The sequence below is a fragment of the Brachyhypopomus gauderio genome, unplaced genomic scaffold, assembly GCF_052324685.1.
Source record: "Brachyhypopomus gauderio isolate BG-103 unplaced genomic scaffold, BGAUD_0.2 sc63, whole genome shotgun sequence".
Classification (NCBI taxonomy): domain Eukaryota; kingdom Metazoa; phylum Chordata; class Actinopteri; order Gymnotiformes; family Hypopomidae; genus Brachyhypopomus; species Brachyhypopomus gauderio.
The window spans coordinates 212,487-226,175 of NW_027506884.1; the positions used below are offsets into that span (position 1 = coordinate 212,487).

A 13,689-nucleotide genomic window follows, 5' to 3' on the forward strand; every position below is an offset into this window, starting at 1 on the left:
AAGAAAGCAACACCGACGAAGGTGGGATTTGAACACACGCGTGCTATGCACAATGGATTAGCAGTCCATCGCCTTAACCTCTCGGCCACCTCGTCCTTTGTGGTTGTGTGTCGATAGCAATTTCAAAGAAGCAAACACTTTCACAGCACAAAAGAAGGCTTTTCTGACTTGTGGGTCCTGTAGTTACAGCAGGAGACACGATGGTCAGAAATTAAAGAAAGCAACACCGACGAAGGTGGGATTCGAACCCACGCGTGCTATGCACAATGGATTAGCAGTCCATCGCCTTAACCTCTCGGCCACCTCGTCAATTACAGTTGTGTGTCGATTGCGATTTCAAAGATGCAAACACTTTCACAGCACAAAAGGAGGCTTATCTGACTTGTGGGTCCTGTAGTTACAGCAGGAGACACGATGGTCAGAAATTAAAGAAAGCAACACCGACGAAGGTGGGATTCGAACCCACGCGTGCTATGCACAATGGATTAGCAGTCCATCGCCTTAACCTCTCGGCCACTTCGTCGTTTGTGGTTGTGTGTCAATTGCGATTTCAAACATGCAAACACTTTCACAGCACAAAAGGAGGCTTATCTGACTTGTGGGTCCTGCACTTATATGAGGAGACACGATTGTCAGAAATTAAAGAAAGCAACACCTACGAAGGTGGGATTCGAACCCACGCGTGCTATGCACAATGGATTAGCAGTCCATCGCCTTAACCTCTCGGCCACCTCGTCGTTTATGGTTGTGTGTCGATAGCAATTTCAAAGAAGCAAACACTTTCACAGCACAAAAGAAGGCTTTTCTGACTTGTGGGTCCTGTAGTTACAGCAGGAGACACGATGGTCAGAAATTAAAGAAAGCAACACCGACAAAGGTGGGATTCGAACCCACGCGTGCTATGCACAATGGATTAGCAGTCCATCGCCTTAACCTCTCGGCCACCTCGTCGTTTGTGGTTGTGTGTCAATTGCGATTTCAAAGATGCAAACACTTTCACAGCACAAAAGGAGGCTTATCTGACTTGTGGGTCCTGCACTTATATGAGGAGACACGATTGTCAGAAATTAAAGAAAGCAACACCGACGAAGGTGGGATTCGAACCCACGCGTGCTATGCACAATGGATTAGCAGTCCATCGCCTTAACCTCTCGGCCACCTCTTCGTTTGTGGTTGTGTGTCAATTGCGATTTCAAAGATGCAAACACTTTCACAGCACAAAAGGAGGCTTATCTGACTTGTGGGTCCTGCACTTATATCAGGAGACACGAGTGTCAGAAATTAAAGAAAGCAACACCGACTAAGGTGGGATTCGAACCCACGCGTGCTATGCACAATGGATTAGCAGTCCATCGCCTTAACCTCTCGGCCACCTCGTCAATTACAGTTTTGTGTCGATTGCGATTTCAAAGATGCAAACACTTTCACAGCACAAAAGGAGGCTTATCTGACTTGTGGGTCCTGTAGTTACAGCAGGAGACACGATGGTCAGAAATTAAAGAAAGCAACACCGACGAAGGTGGGATTCAAACCCACGCGTGCTATGCACAATGGATTAGCAGTCCATCGCCTTAACCTCTCGGCCACCTCGTCCTTTGTGGTTGTGTGTCGACTGCGATTTCAAAGATGCAAACACTTTCACAGCACAATAGCAGCCGTATATGACTTGTGGGTCCTGCACTTACACCAGGAGAAACGATTGTCAGAAATTAAAGAAAGCAACACTGACGAAGGTGGGATTCGAACCCACGCGTGCTATGCACAATGGATTAGCAGTCCATCGCCTTAACCTCTCGGCCACCTCGTCGTTTGTGGTTGTGTGTCAATTGCGATTTCAAAGATGCAAACACTTTCACAGCACAAAAGGAGGCTTATCTGACTTGTGGGTCCTGCACTTATATGAGGAGACACGATTGTCAGAAATTAAAGAAAGCAACACCGACGAAGGTGGGATTCGAACCCACGCGTGCTATGCACAATGGATTAGCAGTCCATCGCCTTAACCTCTCGGCCACCTCGTCATTTGTGGTTGTGTGTCGATTGCGATTTCAAAGATGCAAACACTTTCACAGCACAAAAGAAGGATTCTCTGACTTGTGGGTCCTGCACTTATATCAGGAGACACGATTGTCAGAAATTAAAGAAAGCAACACCGACGAACGTGGGATTCGAACCCACGCGTGCTATGCACAATGGATTAGCAGCCCTACGCCTTAACCTCTCGGCCACCTCGTCGTTTGTGGTTGTGTGTCGATAGCAATTTCAAAGAAGCAAACACTTTCACAGCACAAAAGGAGGCTTATCTGACTTGTGGGTCCTGCACTTACATCAGGAGACACGATTGTCAGAAATTAAAGAAAGCAACACCGGCGAAAGTGGGATTTGAACACACGCGTGCTATGCACGCTGGATTAGCAGTCCATCGCCTTAACCTCTCGGCCACCTCGTCGTTTGTGGTTGTGTGTCGATAGCAATTTCAAAGAAGCAAACACTTTCACAGCACAAAAGAAGGCTTTTCTGACTTGTGGGTCCTGTAGTTACAGCAGGAGACACGATTGTCAGAAATTAAAGAAAGCAACAACGACGAAGGTGGGATTCGAACCCACGCGTGCTATGCACAATGGATTAGCAGTCCATCGCCTTAACCTCTCGGCCACCTCGTCGTTTGTGGTTGTGTGTCGATTGCGATTTCAAAGATGCAAACACTTTCACAGCACAAAAGCAGCCGTATATGACTTGTGGGTCCTGCACTTACACCAGGAGAAACGATTGTCAGAAATTAAAGAAAGCAACACTGACGAAGGTGGGATTCGAACCCACGCGTGCTATGCACAATGGATTAGCAGTCCATCGCCTTAAACTCTCGGCCACCTCTTCAATTACAGTTGTGTGTCGATTGTGATTTCAAAGATGCAAACACTTTCACAGCACAAAAGGAGGCTTATCTGACTTGTGGGTCCTGCACTTACATCAGGAGACACGATTGTCAGAAATTAAAGAAAGCAACACCAACGAAGGTGGGATTTGAACACACGCGTGCTATGCACAATGGATTAGCAGTCCATCGCCTTAACCTCTCGGCCACCTCGTCCTTTGTGGTTGTGTGTCGATAGCAATTTCAAAGAAGCAAACACTTTCACAGCACAAAAGAAGGCTTTTCTGACTTGTGGGTCCTGTAGTTACAGCAGGAGACATTATGGTCAGAAATTAAAGAAAGCAACACCGACGAAGGTGGGATTTGAACACACGCGTGCTATGGACAATGGATTAGCAGTCCATCGCCTTAACCTCTCGGCCACCTCGTCCTTTGTGGTTGTGTGTCGATAGCAATTTCAAAGAAGCAAACACTTTCACAGCACAAAAGAAGGCTTTTCTGACTTGTGGGTCCTGTAGTTACAGCAGGAGACACTATGGTCAGAAATTAAAGAAAGCAACACCGACGAAGGTGGGATTCGAACCCACGCGTGCTATGCACAATGGATTAGCAGTCCATCGCCTTAACCTCTCGGCCACCTCGTTGTTTGTGGTTGTGTGTCGATAGCAATTTCAAAGAAGCAAACACTTTCACAGAACAAAAGAAGGCTTTTCTGACTTGTGGGTCCTGTAGTTACAGCAGGAGACACGATGGTCAGAAATTAAAGAAAGCAACACTGACGAAGGTGGGATTCGAACCCACGCGTGCTATGCACAATGGACTAGCAGTCCATCGCCTTAACCTCTCGGCCACCTCATCGTTTGTGGTTGTGTGTCGATAGCAATTTCAAAGAAGCAAACACTTTCAGAGCACAAAAGAAGGCTTTTCTGACTTGTGGGTCCTGTAGTTACAGCAGGAGACACGATGGTCAGAAATTAAAGAACGCAACACCGACGAAGGTGGGATTCGAACCCACGCGTGCTATGCACAATGGATTAGCAGTCCATCGCCTTAACCTCTCGGCCACCTCGTCGTTTGTGGTTGTGTGTCGATAGCAATTTCAAAGAAGCAAACACTTTCAGAGCACAAAAGAAGGCTTTTCTGACTTGTGGGTCCTGTAGTTACAGCAGGAGACACGATGGTCAGAAATTAAAGAAAGCAACACCGACGAAGGTGGGATTCGAACCCACGCGTGCTATGCACAATGGATTAGCAGTCCATCGCCTTAACCTCTCGGCCACCTCGTCGTTTGTGGTTGTGTGTCAATTGCGATTTCAAAGATGCAAACACTTTCACAGCACAAAAGGAGGCTTATCTGACTTGTGGGTCCTGCACTTACATCAGGAGACAGGATTGTCAGAAATTAAAGAAAGCAACACCGACGAAGGTGGGATTCGAACCCACGCGTGCTATGCACAATGGATTAGCAGTCCATCGCCTTAACCTCTCGGCCACCTCGTCAATTACAGTTTTGTGTCGATTGCGATTTCAAAGATGCAAACACTTTCACAGCACAAAAGGAGGCTTATCTGACTTGTGGGTCCTGTAGTTACAGCAGGAGACACGATGGTCAGAAATTAAAGAAAGCAACACCGACGAAGGTGGGATTCAAACCCACGCGTGCTATGCACAATGGATTAGCAGTCCATCGCCTTAACCTCTCGGCCACCTCGTCGTTTGTGGTTGTGTGTCGATTGCGATTTCAAAGATGCAAACACTTTCACAGCACAAAAGCAGCCGTATATGACTTGTGGGTCCTGCACTTACACCAGGAGAAACGATTGTCAGAAATTAAAGAAAGCAACACCGACGAAGGTGGGATTCGAACCCACGCGTGCTATGCACAATGGATTAGCAGTCCATCGCCTTAACCTCTCGGCCACCTCGTCGTTTGTGGTTGTGTGTCGATTGCAATTTCAAAGATGCAAACACTTTCACAGCACAAAAGGAGGCTTCTCTGACTTGTGGGTCCTGTAGTTACAGCAGGAGACACGATGGTCAGAAATTAAAGAAAGCAACACCGACGAAGGTGGGATTCGAACCCACGCGTGCTATGCACAATGGATTAGCAGTCCATCGCCTTAACCTCTCGGCCACCTCGTCGTTTGTGGTTGTGTGTCGATAGCAATTTCAAAGAAGCAAACACTTTCACAGCACAAAAGAAGGCTTTTCTGACTTGTGGGTCCTGTAGTTACAGCAGGAGACACGATTGTCAGAAATTAAAGAAAGCAACACCGACGAAGGTGGGATTCAAACCCACGCGTGCTATGCACAATGGATTAGCAGTCCATCGCCTTAACCTCTCGGCCACCTCGTTGTTTGTGGTTGTGTGTCGATTGCGATTTCAAAGATGCAAACACTTTCACAGCACAAAAGCAGCCGTATATGACTTGTGGGTCCTGCACTTACACCAGGAGAAACGATTGTCAGAAATTAAAGAAAGCAACACTGACGAAGGTGGGATTCGAACCCATGCGTGCTATGCACAATGGATTAGCAGTCCATCGCCTTAAACTCTCGGCCACCTCTTCAATTACAGTTGTGTGTCGATTGTGATTTCAAAGATGCAAACACTTTCACAGCACAAAAGGAGGCTTATCTGACTTGTGGGTCCTGCACTTACATCAGGAGACACGATTGTCAGAAATTAAAGAAAGCAACACCAACGAAGGTGGGATTTGAACACACGCGTGCTATGCACAATGGATTAGCAGTCCATCGCCTTAACCTCTCGGCCACCTCGTCCTTTGTGGTTGTGTGTCGATAGCAATTTCAAAGAAGCAAACACTTTCACAGCACAAAAGAAGGATTTTCTGACTTGTGGGTCCTGTAGTTACAGCAGGAGACACGATGGTCAGAAATTAAAGAAAGCAACACCGACGAAGGTGGGATTCGAACCCACGCGTGCTATGCACAATGGATTAGCAGTCCATCGCCTTAACCTCTCGGCCACCTCGTCATTTGTGGTTGTGTGTCGATAGCAATTTCAAAGAAGCAAACACTTTCACAGAACAAAAGAAGGCTTTTCTGACTTGTGGGTCCTGTAGTTACAGCAGGAGACACGATTGTCAGAAATTAAAGAAAGCAACACCGACGAAGGTGGGATTCGAACCCACGCGTGCTATGCACAATGGATTAGCAGTTCATCGCCTTAACCTCTCGGCCACCTCGTCGTTTGTGATTGTGTGTCGATTGCGATTTCAAAGATGCAAACACTTTCACAGCACAAAAGCAGCCGTATATGACTTGTGGGTCCTGCACTTACACCAGGAGAAACGATTGTCAGAAATTAAAGAAAGCAACACCGACGAAGGTGGGATTCGAACCCACGCGTGCTATGCACAATGGATTAGCAGTCCATCGCCTTAACCTCTCGGCCACCTCGTTGTTTGTGGTTGTGTGTCGATTGCGATTTCAAAGATGCAAACACTTTCACAGCACAAAAGGAGGCTTCTCTGACTTGTGGATCCTGCACTTATATCAGGAGACACGATTGTCAGAAATTAAAGATAGCAACACCAACGAAGGTGGGATTTGAACACACGCGTGCTATGCACAATGGATTAGCAGTCCATCGCCTTAACCTCTCGGCCACCTCGTCTTTTGTGGTTGTGTGTCGATAGCAATTTCAAAGAAGCAAACACTTTCACAGCACAAAAGAAGGCTTTTCTGACTTGTGGGTCCTGTAGTTACAGCAGGAGACACGATGGTCAGAAATTAAAGAAAGCAACACCGACGAAGGTGGGATTCAAACCCACGCGTGCTATGCACAATGGATTAGCAGTCCATCGCCTTAACCTCTCGGCCACCTCGTCCTTTGTGGTTGTGTGTCGATTGCGATTTCAAAGATGCAAACACTTTCACAGCACAAAAGGAGCCGTATATGACTTGTGGGTCCTGCACTTACACCAGGAGAAACGATTGTCAGAAATTAAAGAAAGCAACACTGACGAAGGTGGGATTCGAACCCACGCGTGCTATGCACAATGGATTAGCAGTCCATCGCCTTAAACTCTCGGCCACCTCTTCAATTACAGTTGTGTGTCGATTGTGATTTCAAAGATGCAAACACTTTCACAGCACAAAAGCAGCCGTATATGACTTGTGGGTCCTGCACTTACACCAGGAGAAACGATTGTCAGAAATTAAAGAAAGCAACACCGACGAAGGTGGGATTCGAACCCACGCGTGCTATGCACAATGGATTAGCAGTCCATCGCCTTAACCTCTCGGCCACCTCGTTGTTTGTGGTTGTGTGTCGATTGCGATTTCAAAGATGCAAACACTTTCACAGCACAAAAGGAGGCTTCTCTGACTTGTGGATCCTGCACTTATATCAGGAGACACGATTGTCAGAAATTAAAGAAAGCAACACCGACGAAGGTGGGATTCGAACCCACGCGTGCTATGCACAATGGATTAGCAGTCCATCGCCTTAAACTCTCGGCCACCTCTTCAATTACAGTTGTGTGTCGATTGTGATTTCAAAGATGCAAACACTTTCACAGCACAAAAGGAGGCTTATCTGACTTGTGGGTCCTGCACTTACATCAGGAGACACGATTGTCAGAAATTAAAGAAAGCAACACCGACGAAGGTGGGATTTGAACACACGCGTGCTATGCACAATGGATTAGCAGTCCATCGCCTTAACCTCTCGGCCACCTCGTCCTTTGTGGTTGTGTGTCGATAGCAATTTCAAAGAAGCAAACACTTTCACAGCACAAAAGGAGGCTTATCTGACTTGTGGGTCCTGTACTTACATCAGGAGACACGATTGTCAGAAATTAAAGAAAGCAACACCGACGAAGGTGGGATTTGAACACACGCGTGCTATGCACAATGGATTAGCAGTCCATCGCCTTAACCTCTCGGCCACCTCGTCGTTTGTGGTTGTGTGTCGATAGCAATTTCAAAGAAGCAAACACTTTCACAGCACAAAAGAAGGCTTTTCTGACTTGTGGGTCCTGTAGTTACAGCAGGAGACACGATGGTCAGAAATTAAAGAAAGCAACACCGACCAAGGTGGGATTCGAACCCACGCGTGCTATGCACAATGGACTAGCAGTCCATCGCCTTAACCTCTCGGCCACCTCGTCGTTTGTGGTTGTGTGTCGATAGCAATTTCAAAGAAGCAAACACTTTCAGAGCACAAAAGAAGGCTTATCTGACTTGTGGGTCCTGCACTTACATCAGGAGACACGATGGTCAGAAATTAAAGAAAGCAACACCGACGAAGGTGGGATTCGAACCCACGCGTGCTATGCACAATGGATTAGCAGTCCATCGCCTTAACCTCTCGGCCACCTCGTCAATTACAGTTGTGTGTCGATTGCGATTTCAAAGATGCAAACACTTTCACAGCACAAAAGGAGGCTTATCTGACTTGTGGGTCCTGTAGTTACAGCAGGAGACACGATGGTCAGAAATTAAAGAAAGCAACACCGACGAAGGTGGGATTCGAACCCACGCGTGCTATGCACAATGGATTAGCAGTCCATCGCCTTAACCTCTCGGCCACCTCGTCGTTTGTGGTTGTGTGTCGATTGTGATTTCAAAGATGCAAACACTTTCACAGCACAAAAGCAGCCGTATATGACTTGTGGGTCCTGCACTTACACCAGGAGAAACGATTGTCAGAAATTAAAGAAAGCAACACCGACGAAGGTGGGATTCGAACCCACGCGTGCTATGCACAATGGATTAGCAGTCCATCGCCTTAACCTCTCGGCCACCTCGTCGTTTGTGGTTGTGTGTCGATAGCAATTTCAAAGAAGCAAACACTTTCACAGAACAAAAGAAGGCTTTTCTGACTTGTGGGTCCTGTAGTTACAGCAGGAGACACGATGGTCAGAAATTAAAGAAAGCAACACCGACGAAGGTGGGATTCGAACCCACGCGTGCTATGCACAATGGACTAGCAGTCCATCGCCTTAACCTCTCGGCCACCTCGTCGTTTGTGGTTGTGTGTCGATAGCAATTTCAAAGAAGCAAACACTTTCAGAGCACAAAAGAAGGCTTTTCTGACTTGTGGGTCCTGTAGTTACAGCAGGAGACACGATGGTCAGAAATTAAAGAACGCAACACCGACGAAGGTGGGATTCGAACCCACGCGTGCTATGCACAATGGATTAGCAGTCCATCGCCTTAACCTCTCGGCCACCTCGTCGTTTGTGGTTGTGTGTCGATAGCAATTTCAAAGAAGCAAACACTTTCAGAGCACAAAAGAAGGCTTATCTGACTTGTGGGTCCTGCACTTACATCAGGAGACACGATGGTCAGAAATTAAAGAAAGCAACACCGACGAAGGTGGGATTCGAACCCACGCGTGCTATGCACAATGGATTAGCAGTCCATCGCCTTAACCTCTCGGCCACCTCGTCGTTTGTGGTTGTGTGTCAATTGCGATTTCAAAGATGCAAACACTTTCACAGCACAAAAGGAGGCTTATCTGACTTGTGGGTCCTGCACTTACATCAGGAGACAGGATTGTCAGAAATTAAAGAAAGCAACACCGACGAAGGTGGGATTCGAACCCACGCGTGCTATGCACAATGGATTAGCAGTCCATCGCCTTAACCTCTCGGCCACCTCGTCAATTACAGTTTTGTGTCGATTGCGATTTCAAAGATGCAAACACTTTCACAGCACAAAAGGAGGCTTATCTGACTTGTGGGTCCTGTAGTTACAGCAGGAGACACGATGGTCAGAAATTAAAGAAAGCAACACCGACGAAGGTGGGATTCGAACCCACGCGTGCTATGCACAATGGATTAGCAGTCCATCGCCTTAACCTCTCGGCCACCTCGTCGTTTGTTGTTGTGTGTCAATTGCGATTTCAAACATGCAAACACTTTCACAGCACAAAAGGAGGCTTATCTGACTTGTGGGTCCTGCACTTATATGAGGAGACACGATTGTCAGAAATTAAAGAAAGCAACACCTACGAAGGTGGGATTCGAACCCACGCGTGCTATGCACAACGGATTAGCAGTCCATCGCCTTAACCTCTCGGCCACCTCGTCGTTTGTGGTTGTGTGTCGATAGCAATTTCAAAGAAGCAAACATTTTCACAGCACAAAAGAAGGCTTTTCTGACTTGTGGGTCCTGTAGTTACAGCAGGAGACACGATGGTCAGAAATTAAAGAAAGCAACACCGACGAAGGTGGGATTCGAACCCACGCGTGCTATGCACAATGGATTAGCAGTCCATCGCCTTAACCTCTCGGCCACCTCGTCGTTTGTGGTTGTGTGTCAATTGCGATTTCAAAGATGCAAACACTTTCACAGCACAAAAGGAGGCTTATCTGACTTGTGGGTCCTGCACTTATATGAGGAGACACGATTGTCAGAAATTAAAGAAAGCAACACCGACGAAGGTGGGATTCGAACCCACGCGTGCTATGCACAATGGATTAGCAGTCCATCGCCTTAACCTCTCGGCCACCTCGTCATTTGTGGTTGTGTGTCGATTGCAATTTCAAAGATGCAAACACTTTCACAGCACAAAAGGAGGATTCTCTGACTTGTGGGTCCTGCACTTATATAAGGAGACACGATTGTCAGAAATTAAAGAAAGCAACACCGACGAAGGTGGGATTCGAACCCACGCGTGCTATGCACAATGGATTAGCAGCCCTTCGCCTTAACCTCTCGGCCACCTCGTCGTTTGTGGTTGTGTGTCGATAGCAATTTCAAAGAAGCAAACACTTTCACAGCACAAAAGAAGGCTTTTCTGACTTGTGGGTCCTGTAGTTACAGCAGGAGACACGATGGTCAGAAATTAAAGAAAGCAACACCGACAAAGGTGGGATTCAAACCCACGCGTGCTATGCACAATGGATTAGCAGTCCATCGCCTTAACCTCTTGGCCACCTCGTCGTTTGTGGTTGTGTGTCGATAGCAATTTCAAAGAAGCAAACACTTTCACAGCACAAAAGAAGGCTTTTCTGACTTGTGGGTCCTGTAGTTACAGCAGGAGACACGATTGTCAGAAATTAAAGAAAGCAACACCGACGAAGGTGGGATTCGAACCCACGCGTGCTATGCACAATGGATTAGCAGTCCATCGCCTTAACCTCTCGGCCACCTCTTCGTTTGTGGTTGTGTGTCGATTGCGATTTCAAAGATGCAAACACTTTCACAGCACAAAAGCAGCCGTATATGACTTGTGGGTCCTGCACTTACACCAGGAGAAACGATTGTCAGAAATTAAAGAAAGCAACACCGACGAAGGTGGGATTCGAACCCACGCGTGCTATGCACAATGGATTAGCAGTGCATCGCCTTAACCTCTCGGCCACCTCGTCGTTTGTGGTTGTGTGTCGATAGCAATTTCAAAGAAGCAAACACTTTCACAGAACAAAAGAAGGCTTTTCTGACTTGTGGGTCCTGTAGTTACAGCAGGAGACACGATGGTCAGAAATTAAAGAAAGCAACACCGACGAAGGTGGGATTCGAACCCACGCGTGCTATGCACAATGGACTAGCAGTCCATCGCCTTAACCTCTCGGCCACCTCGTCGTTTGTGGTTGTGTGTCGATAGCAATTTCAAAGAAGCAAACACTTTCAGAGCACAAAAGAAGGCTTTTCTGACTTGTGGGTCCTGTAGTTACAGCAGGAGACACGATGGTCAGAAATTAAAGAACGCAACACCGACGAAGGTGGGATTCGAACCCACACGTGCTATGCACAATGGATTAGCAGTCCATCGCCTTAACCTCTCGGCCACCTCGTCGTTTGTGGTTGTGTGTCAATTGCGATTTCAAAGATGCAAACACTTTCACAGCACAAAAGGAGGCTTATCTGACTTGTGGGTCCTGCACTTACATCAGGAGACAGGATTGTCAGAAATTAAAGAAAGCAACACCTACGAAGGTGGGATTCGAACCCACGCGTGCTATGCACAATGGATTAGCAGTCCATCGCCTTTACCTCTCGGCCACCTCGTCAATTACAGTTTTGTGTCGATTGCGATTTCAAAGATGCAAACACTTTCACAGCACAAAAGGAGGCTTATCTGACTTGTGGGTCCTGTAGTTACAGCAGGAGACACGATGGTCAGAAATTAAAGAAAGCAACACCGACGAAGGTGGGATTCGAACCCACGCGTGCTAAGCACAATGGATTAGCAGTCCATCGCCTTAACCTCTCGGCCACCTCGTCGTTTGTGGTTGTGTGTCAATTGCGATTTCAAACATGCAAACACTTTCACAGCACAAAAGGAGGCTTATCTGACTTGTGGGTCCTGCACTTATATGAGGAGACACGATTTTCAGAAATTAAAGAAAGCAACTCCTACGAAGGTGGGATTCGAACCCACGCGTGCTATGCACAATGGATTAGCAGTCCATCGCCTTAACCTCTCGGCCACCTCGTCGTTTGTGGTTGTGTGTCGATAGCAATTTCAAAGAAGCAAACACTTTCACAGCACAAAAGAAGGCTTTTCTGACTTGTGGGTCCTGTAGTTACAGCAGGAGACACGATGGTCAGAAATTAAAGAAAGCAACACCGACGAAGGTGGGATTCGAACCCACGCGTGCTATGCACAATGGATTAGCAGTCCATCGCCTTAACCTCTCGGCCACCTCGTCGTTTGTGGTTGTGTGTCAATTGCGATTTCAAAGATGCAAACACTTTCACAGCACAAAAGGAGGCTTATCTGACTTGTGGGTCCTGCACTTATATGAGGAGACACGATTGTCAGAAATTAAAGAAAGCAACACCGACGAAGGTGGGATTCGAACCCACGCGTGCTATGCACAATGGATTAGCAGTCCATCGCCTTAACCTCTCGGCCACCTCGTCATTTGTGGTTGTGTGTCGATTGCGATTTCAAAGATGCAAACACTTTCACAGCACAAAAGGAGGATTCTCTGACTTGTGGGTCCTGCACTTATATCAGGAGACATGATTGTCAGAAATTAAAGAAAGCAACACCGACGAAGGTGGGATTCGAACCCACGCGTGCTATGCACAATGGATTAGCAGCCCTTCGCCTTAACCTCTCGGCCACCTCGTCGTTTGTGGTTGTGTGTCGATAGCAATTTCAAAGAAGCAAACACTTTCACAGCACAAAAGAAGGCTTTTCTGACTTGTGGGTCCTGTAGTTACAGCAGGAGACACGATGGTCAGAAATTAAAGAAAGCAACACCGACGAAGGTGGGATTCGAACCCACGCGTGCTATGCACAATGGATTAGCAGTCCATCGCCTTAACCTCTTGGCCACCTCGTCGTTTGTGGTTGTGTGTCGATAGCAATTTCAAAGAAGCAAACACTTTCACAGCACAAAAGAAGGCTTTTCTGACTTGTGGGTCCTGTAGTTACAGCAGGAGACACGATTGTCAGAAATTAAAGAAAGCAACACCGACGAAGGTGGGATTCGAACCCACGCGTGCTATGCACAATGGATTAGCAGTCCATCGCCTTAACCTCTCGGCCACCTCGTCGTTTGTGGTTGTGTGTCGATTGCGATTTCAAAGATGCAAACACTTTCACAGCACAAAAGCAGCCGTATATGACTTGTGGGTCCTGCACTTACACCAGGAGAAACGATTGTCAGAAATTAAAGAAAGCAACACCGACGAAGGTGGGATTCGAACCCACGCGTGCTATGCACAATGGATTAGCAGTCCATCGCCTTAACCTCTCGGCCACCTCGTCGTTTGTGGTTGTGTGTCGATTGCAATTTCAAAGATGCAAACACTTTCACAGCACAAAAGGAGGCTTCTCTGACTTGTGGGCCCTGTAGTTACAGCAGGAGACACGATGGTCA

The 13,689-nt window shown here is 47.1% G+C and overlaps 24 non-coding genes across 24 annotated transcripts; all 24 read right to left on the reverse strand.

Moving 5' to 3' along the window:
• Positions 1-227: 227 nt before the first annotated feature.
• trnas-gcu (transfer RNA serine (anticodon GCU)) lies at positions 228-309 on the reverse strand. The gene has a single exon. It is a non-coding gene; the product is annotated as a tRNA-Ser (tRNA).
• Positions 310-1,725: 1,416 nt separating this feature from the next.
• Positions 1,726-1,807, reverse strand: trnas-gcu (transfer RNA serine (anticodon GCU)). Its single transcript has one exon. It is a non-coding gene; the product is annotated as a tRNA-Ser (tRNA).
• A 132-nt stretch (positions 1,808-1,939) lies between these two features.
• trnas-gcu (transfer RNA serine (anticodon GCU)) lies at positions 1,940-2,021 on the reverse strand. The gene has a single exon. It is a non-coding gene; the product is annotated as a tRNA-Ser (tRNA).
• Positions 2,022-2,581: 560 nt separating this feature from the next.
• Positions 2,582-2,663, reverse strand: trnas-gcu (transfer RNA serine (anticodon GCU)). The gene has a single exon. It is a non-coding gene; the product is annotated as a tRNA-Ser (tRNA).
• A 1,202-nt stretch (positions 2,664-3,865) lies between these two features.
• Positions 3,866-3,947, reverse strand: trnas-gcu (transfer RNA serine (anticodon GCU)). Its single transcript has one exon. It is a non-coding gene; the product is annotated as a tRNA-Ser (tRNA).
• Positions 3,948-4,079: 132 nt separating this feature from the next.
• trnas-gcu (transfer RNA serine (anticodon GCU)) lies at positions 4,080-4,161 on the reverse strand. The gene has a single exon. It is a non-coding gene; the product is annotated as a tRNA-Ser (tRNA).
• Positions 4,162-4,293: 132 nt separating this feature from the next.
• Positions 4,294-4,375, reverse strand: trnas-gcu (transfer RNA serine (anticodon GCU)). Its single transcript has one exon. It is a non-coding gene; the product is annotated as a tRNA-Ser (tRNA).
• Positions 4,376-4,721: 346 nt separating this feature from the next.
• On the reverse strand, positions 4,722-4,803 carry trnas-gcu (transfer RNA serine (anticodon GCU)). Its single transcript has one exon. It is a non-coding gene; the product is annotated as a tRNA-Ser (tRNA).
• Positions 4,804-4,935: 132 nt separating this feature from the next.
• On the reverse strand, positions 4,936-5,017 carry trnas-gcu (transfer RNA serine (anticodon GCU)). Its single transcript has one exon. It is a non-coding gene; the product is annotated as a tRNA-Ser (tRNA).
• Positions 5,018-5,791: 774 nt separating this feature from the next.
• trnas-gcu (transfer RNA serine (anticodon GCU)) lies at positions 5,792-5,873 on the reverse strand. The gene has a single exon. It is a non-coding gene; the product is annotated as a tRNA-Ser (tRNA).
• A 2,272-nt stretch (positions 5,874-8,145) lies between these two features.
• trnas-gcu (transfer RNA serine (anticodon GCU)) lies at positions 8,146-8,227 on the reverse strand. The gene has a single exon. It is a non-coding gene; the product is annotated as a tRNA-Ser (tRNA).
• A 132-nt stretch (positions 8,228-8,359) lies between these two features.
• On the reverse strand, positions 8,360-8,441 carry trnas-gcu (transfer RNA serine (anticodon GCU)). Its single transcript has one exon. It is a non-coding gene; the product is annotated as a tRNA-Ser (tRNA).
• Positions 8,442-8,573: 132 nt separating this feature from the next.
• On the reverse strand, positions 8,574-8,655 carry trnas-gcu (transfer RNA serine (anticodon GCU)). Its single transcript has one exon. It is a non-coding gene; the product is annotated as a tRNA-Ser (tRNA).
• A 346-nt stretch (positions 8,656-9,001) lies between these two features.
• trnas-gcu (transfer RNA serine (anticodon GCU)) lies at positions 9,002-9,083 on the reverse strand. Its single transcript has one exon. It is a non-coding gene; the product is annotated as a tRNA-Ser (tRNA).
• Positions 9,084-9,215: 132 nt separating this feature from the next.
• On the reverse strand, positions 9,216-9,297 carry trnas-gcu (transfer RNA serine (anticodon GCU)). Its single transcript has one exon. It is a non-coding gene; the product is annotated as a tRNA-Ser (tRNA).
• Positions 9,298-9,429: 132 nt separating this feature from the next.
• Positions 9,430-9,511, reverse strand: trnas-gcu (transfer RNA serine (anticodon GCU)). Its single transcript has one exon. It is a non-coding gene; the product is annotated as a tRNA-Ser (tRNA).
• Positions 9,512-9,643: 132 nt separating this feature from the next.
• On the reverse strand, positions 9,644-9,725 carry trnas-gcu (transfer RNA serine (anticodon GCU)). The gene has a single exon. It is a non-coding gene; the product is annotated as a tRNA-Ser (tRNA).
• Positions 9,726-10,071: 346 nt separating this feature from the next.
• trnas-gcu (transfer RNA serine (anticodon GCU)) lies at positions 10,072-10,153 on the reverse strand. The gene has a single exon. It is a non-coding gene; the product is annotated as a tRNA-Ser (tRNA).
• Positions 10,154-10,285: 132 nt separating this feature from the next.
• trnas-gcu (transfer RNA serine (anticodon GCU)) lies at positions 10,286-10,367 on the reverse strand. The gene has a single exon. It is a non-coding gene; the product is annotated as a tRNA-Ser (tRNA).
• A 1,630-nt stretch (positions 10,368-11,997) lies between these two features.
• On the reverse strand, positions 11,998-12,079 carry trnas-gcu (transfer RNA serine (anticodon GCU)). The gene has a single exon. It is a non-coding gene; the product is annotated as a tRNA-Ser (tRNA).
• A 346-nt stretch (positions 12,080-12,425) lies between these two features.
• On the reverse strand, positions 12,426-12,507 carry trnas-gcu (transfer RNA serine (anticodon GCU)). Its single transcript has one exon. It is a non-coding gene; the product is annotated as a tRNA-Ser (tRNA).
• A 132-nt stretch (positions 12,508-12,639) lies between these two features.
• Positions 12,640-12,721, reverse strand: trnas-gcu (transfer RNA serine (anticodon GCU)). Its single transcript has one exon. It is a non-coding gene; the product is annotated as a tRNA-Ser (tRNA).
• Positions 12,722-13,281: 560 nt separating this feature from the next.
• On the reverse strand, positions 13,282-13,363 carry trnas-gcu (transfer RNA serine (anticodon GCU)). Its single transcript has one exon. It is a non-coding gene; the product is annotated as a tRNA-Ser (tRNA).
• A 132-nt stretch (positions 13,364-13,495) lies between these two features.
• trnas-gcu (transfer RNA serine (anticodon GCU)) lies at positions 13,496-13,577 on the reverse strand. The gene has a single exon. It is a non-coding gene; the product is annotated as a tRNA-Ser (tRNA).
• Between the last annotated feature and the right edge of the window lie 112 nt (positions 13,578-13,689).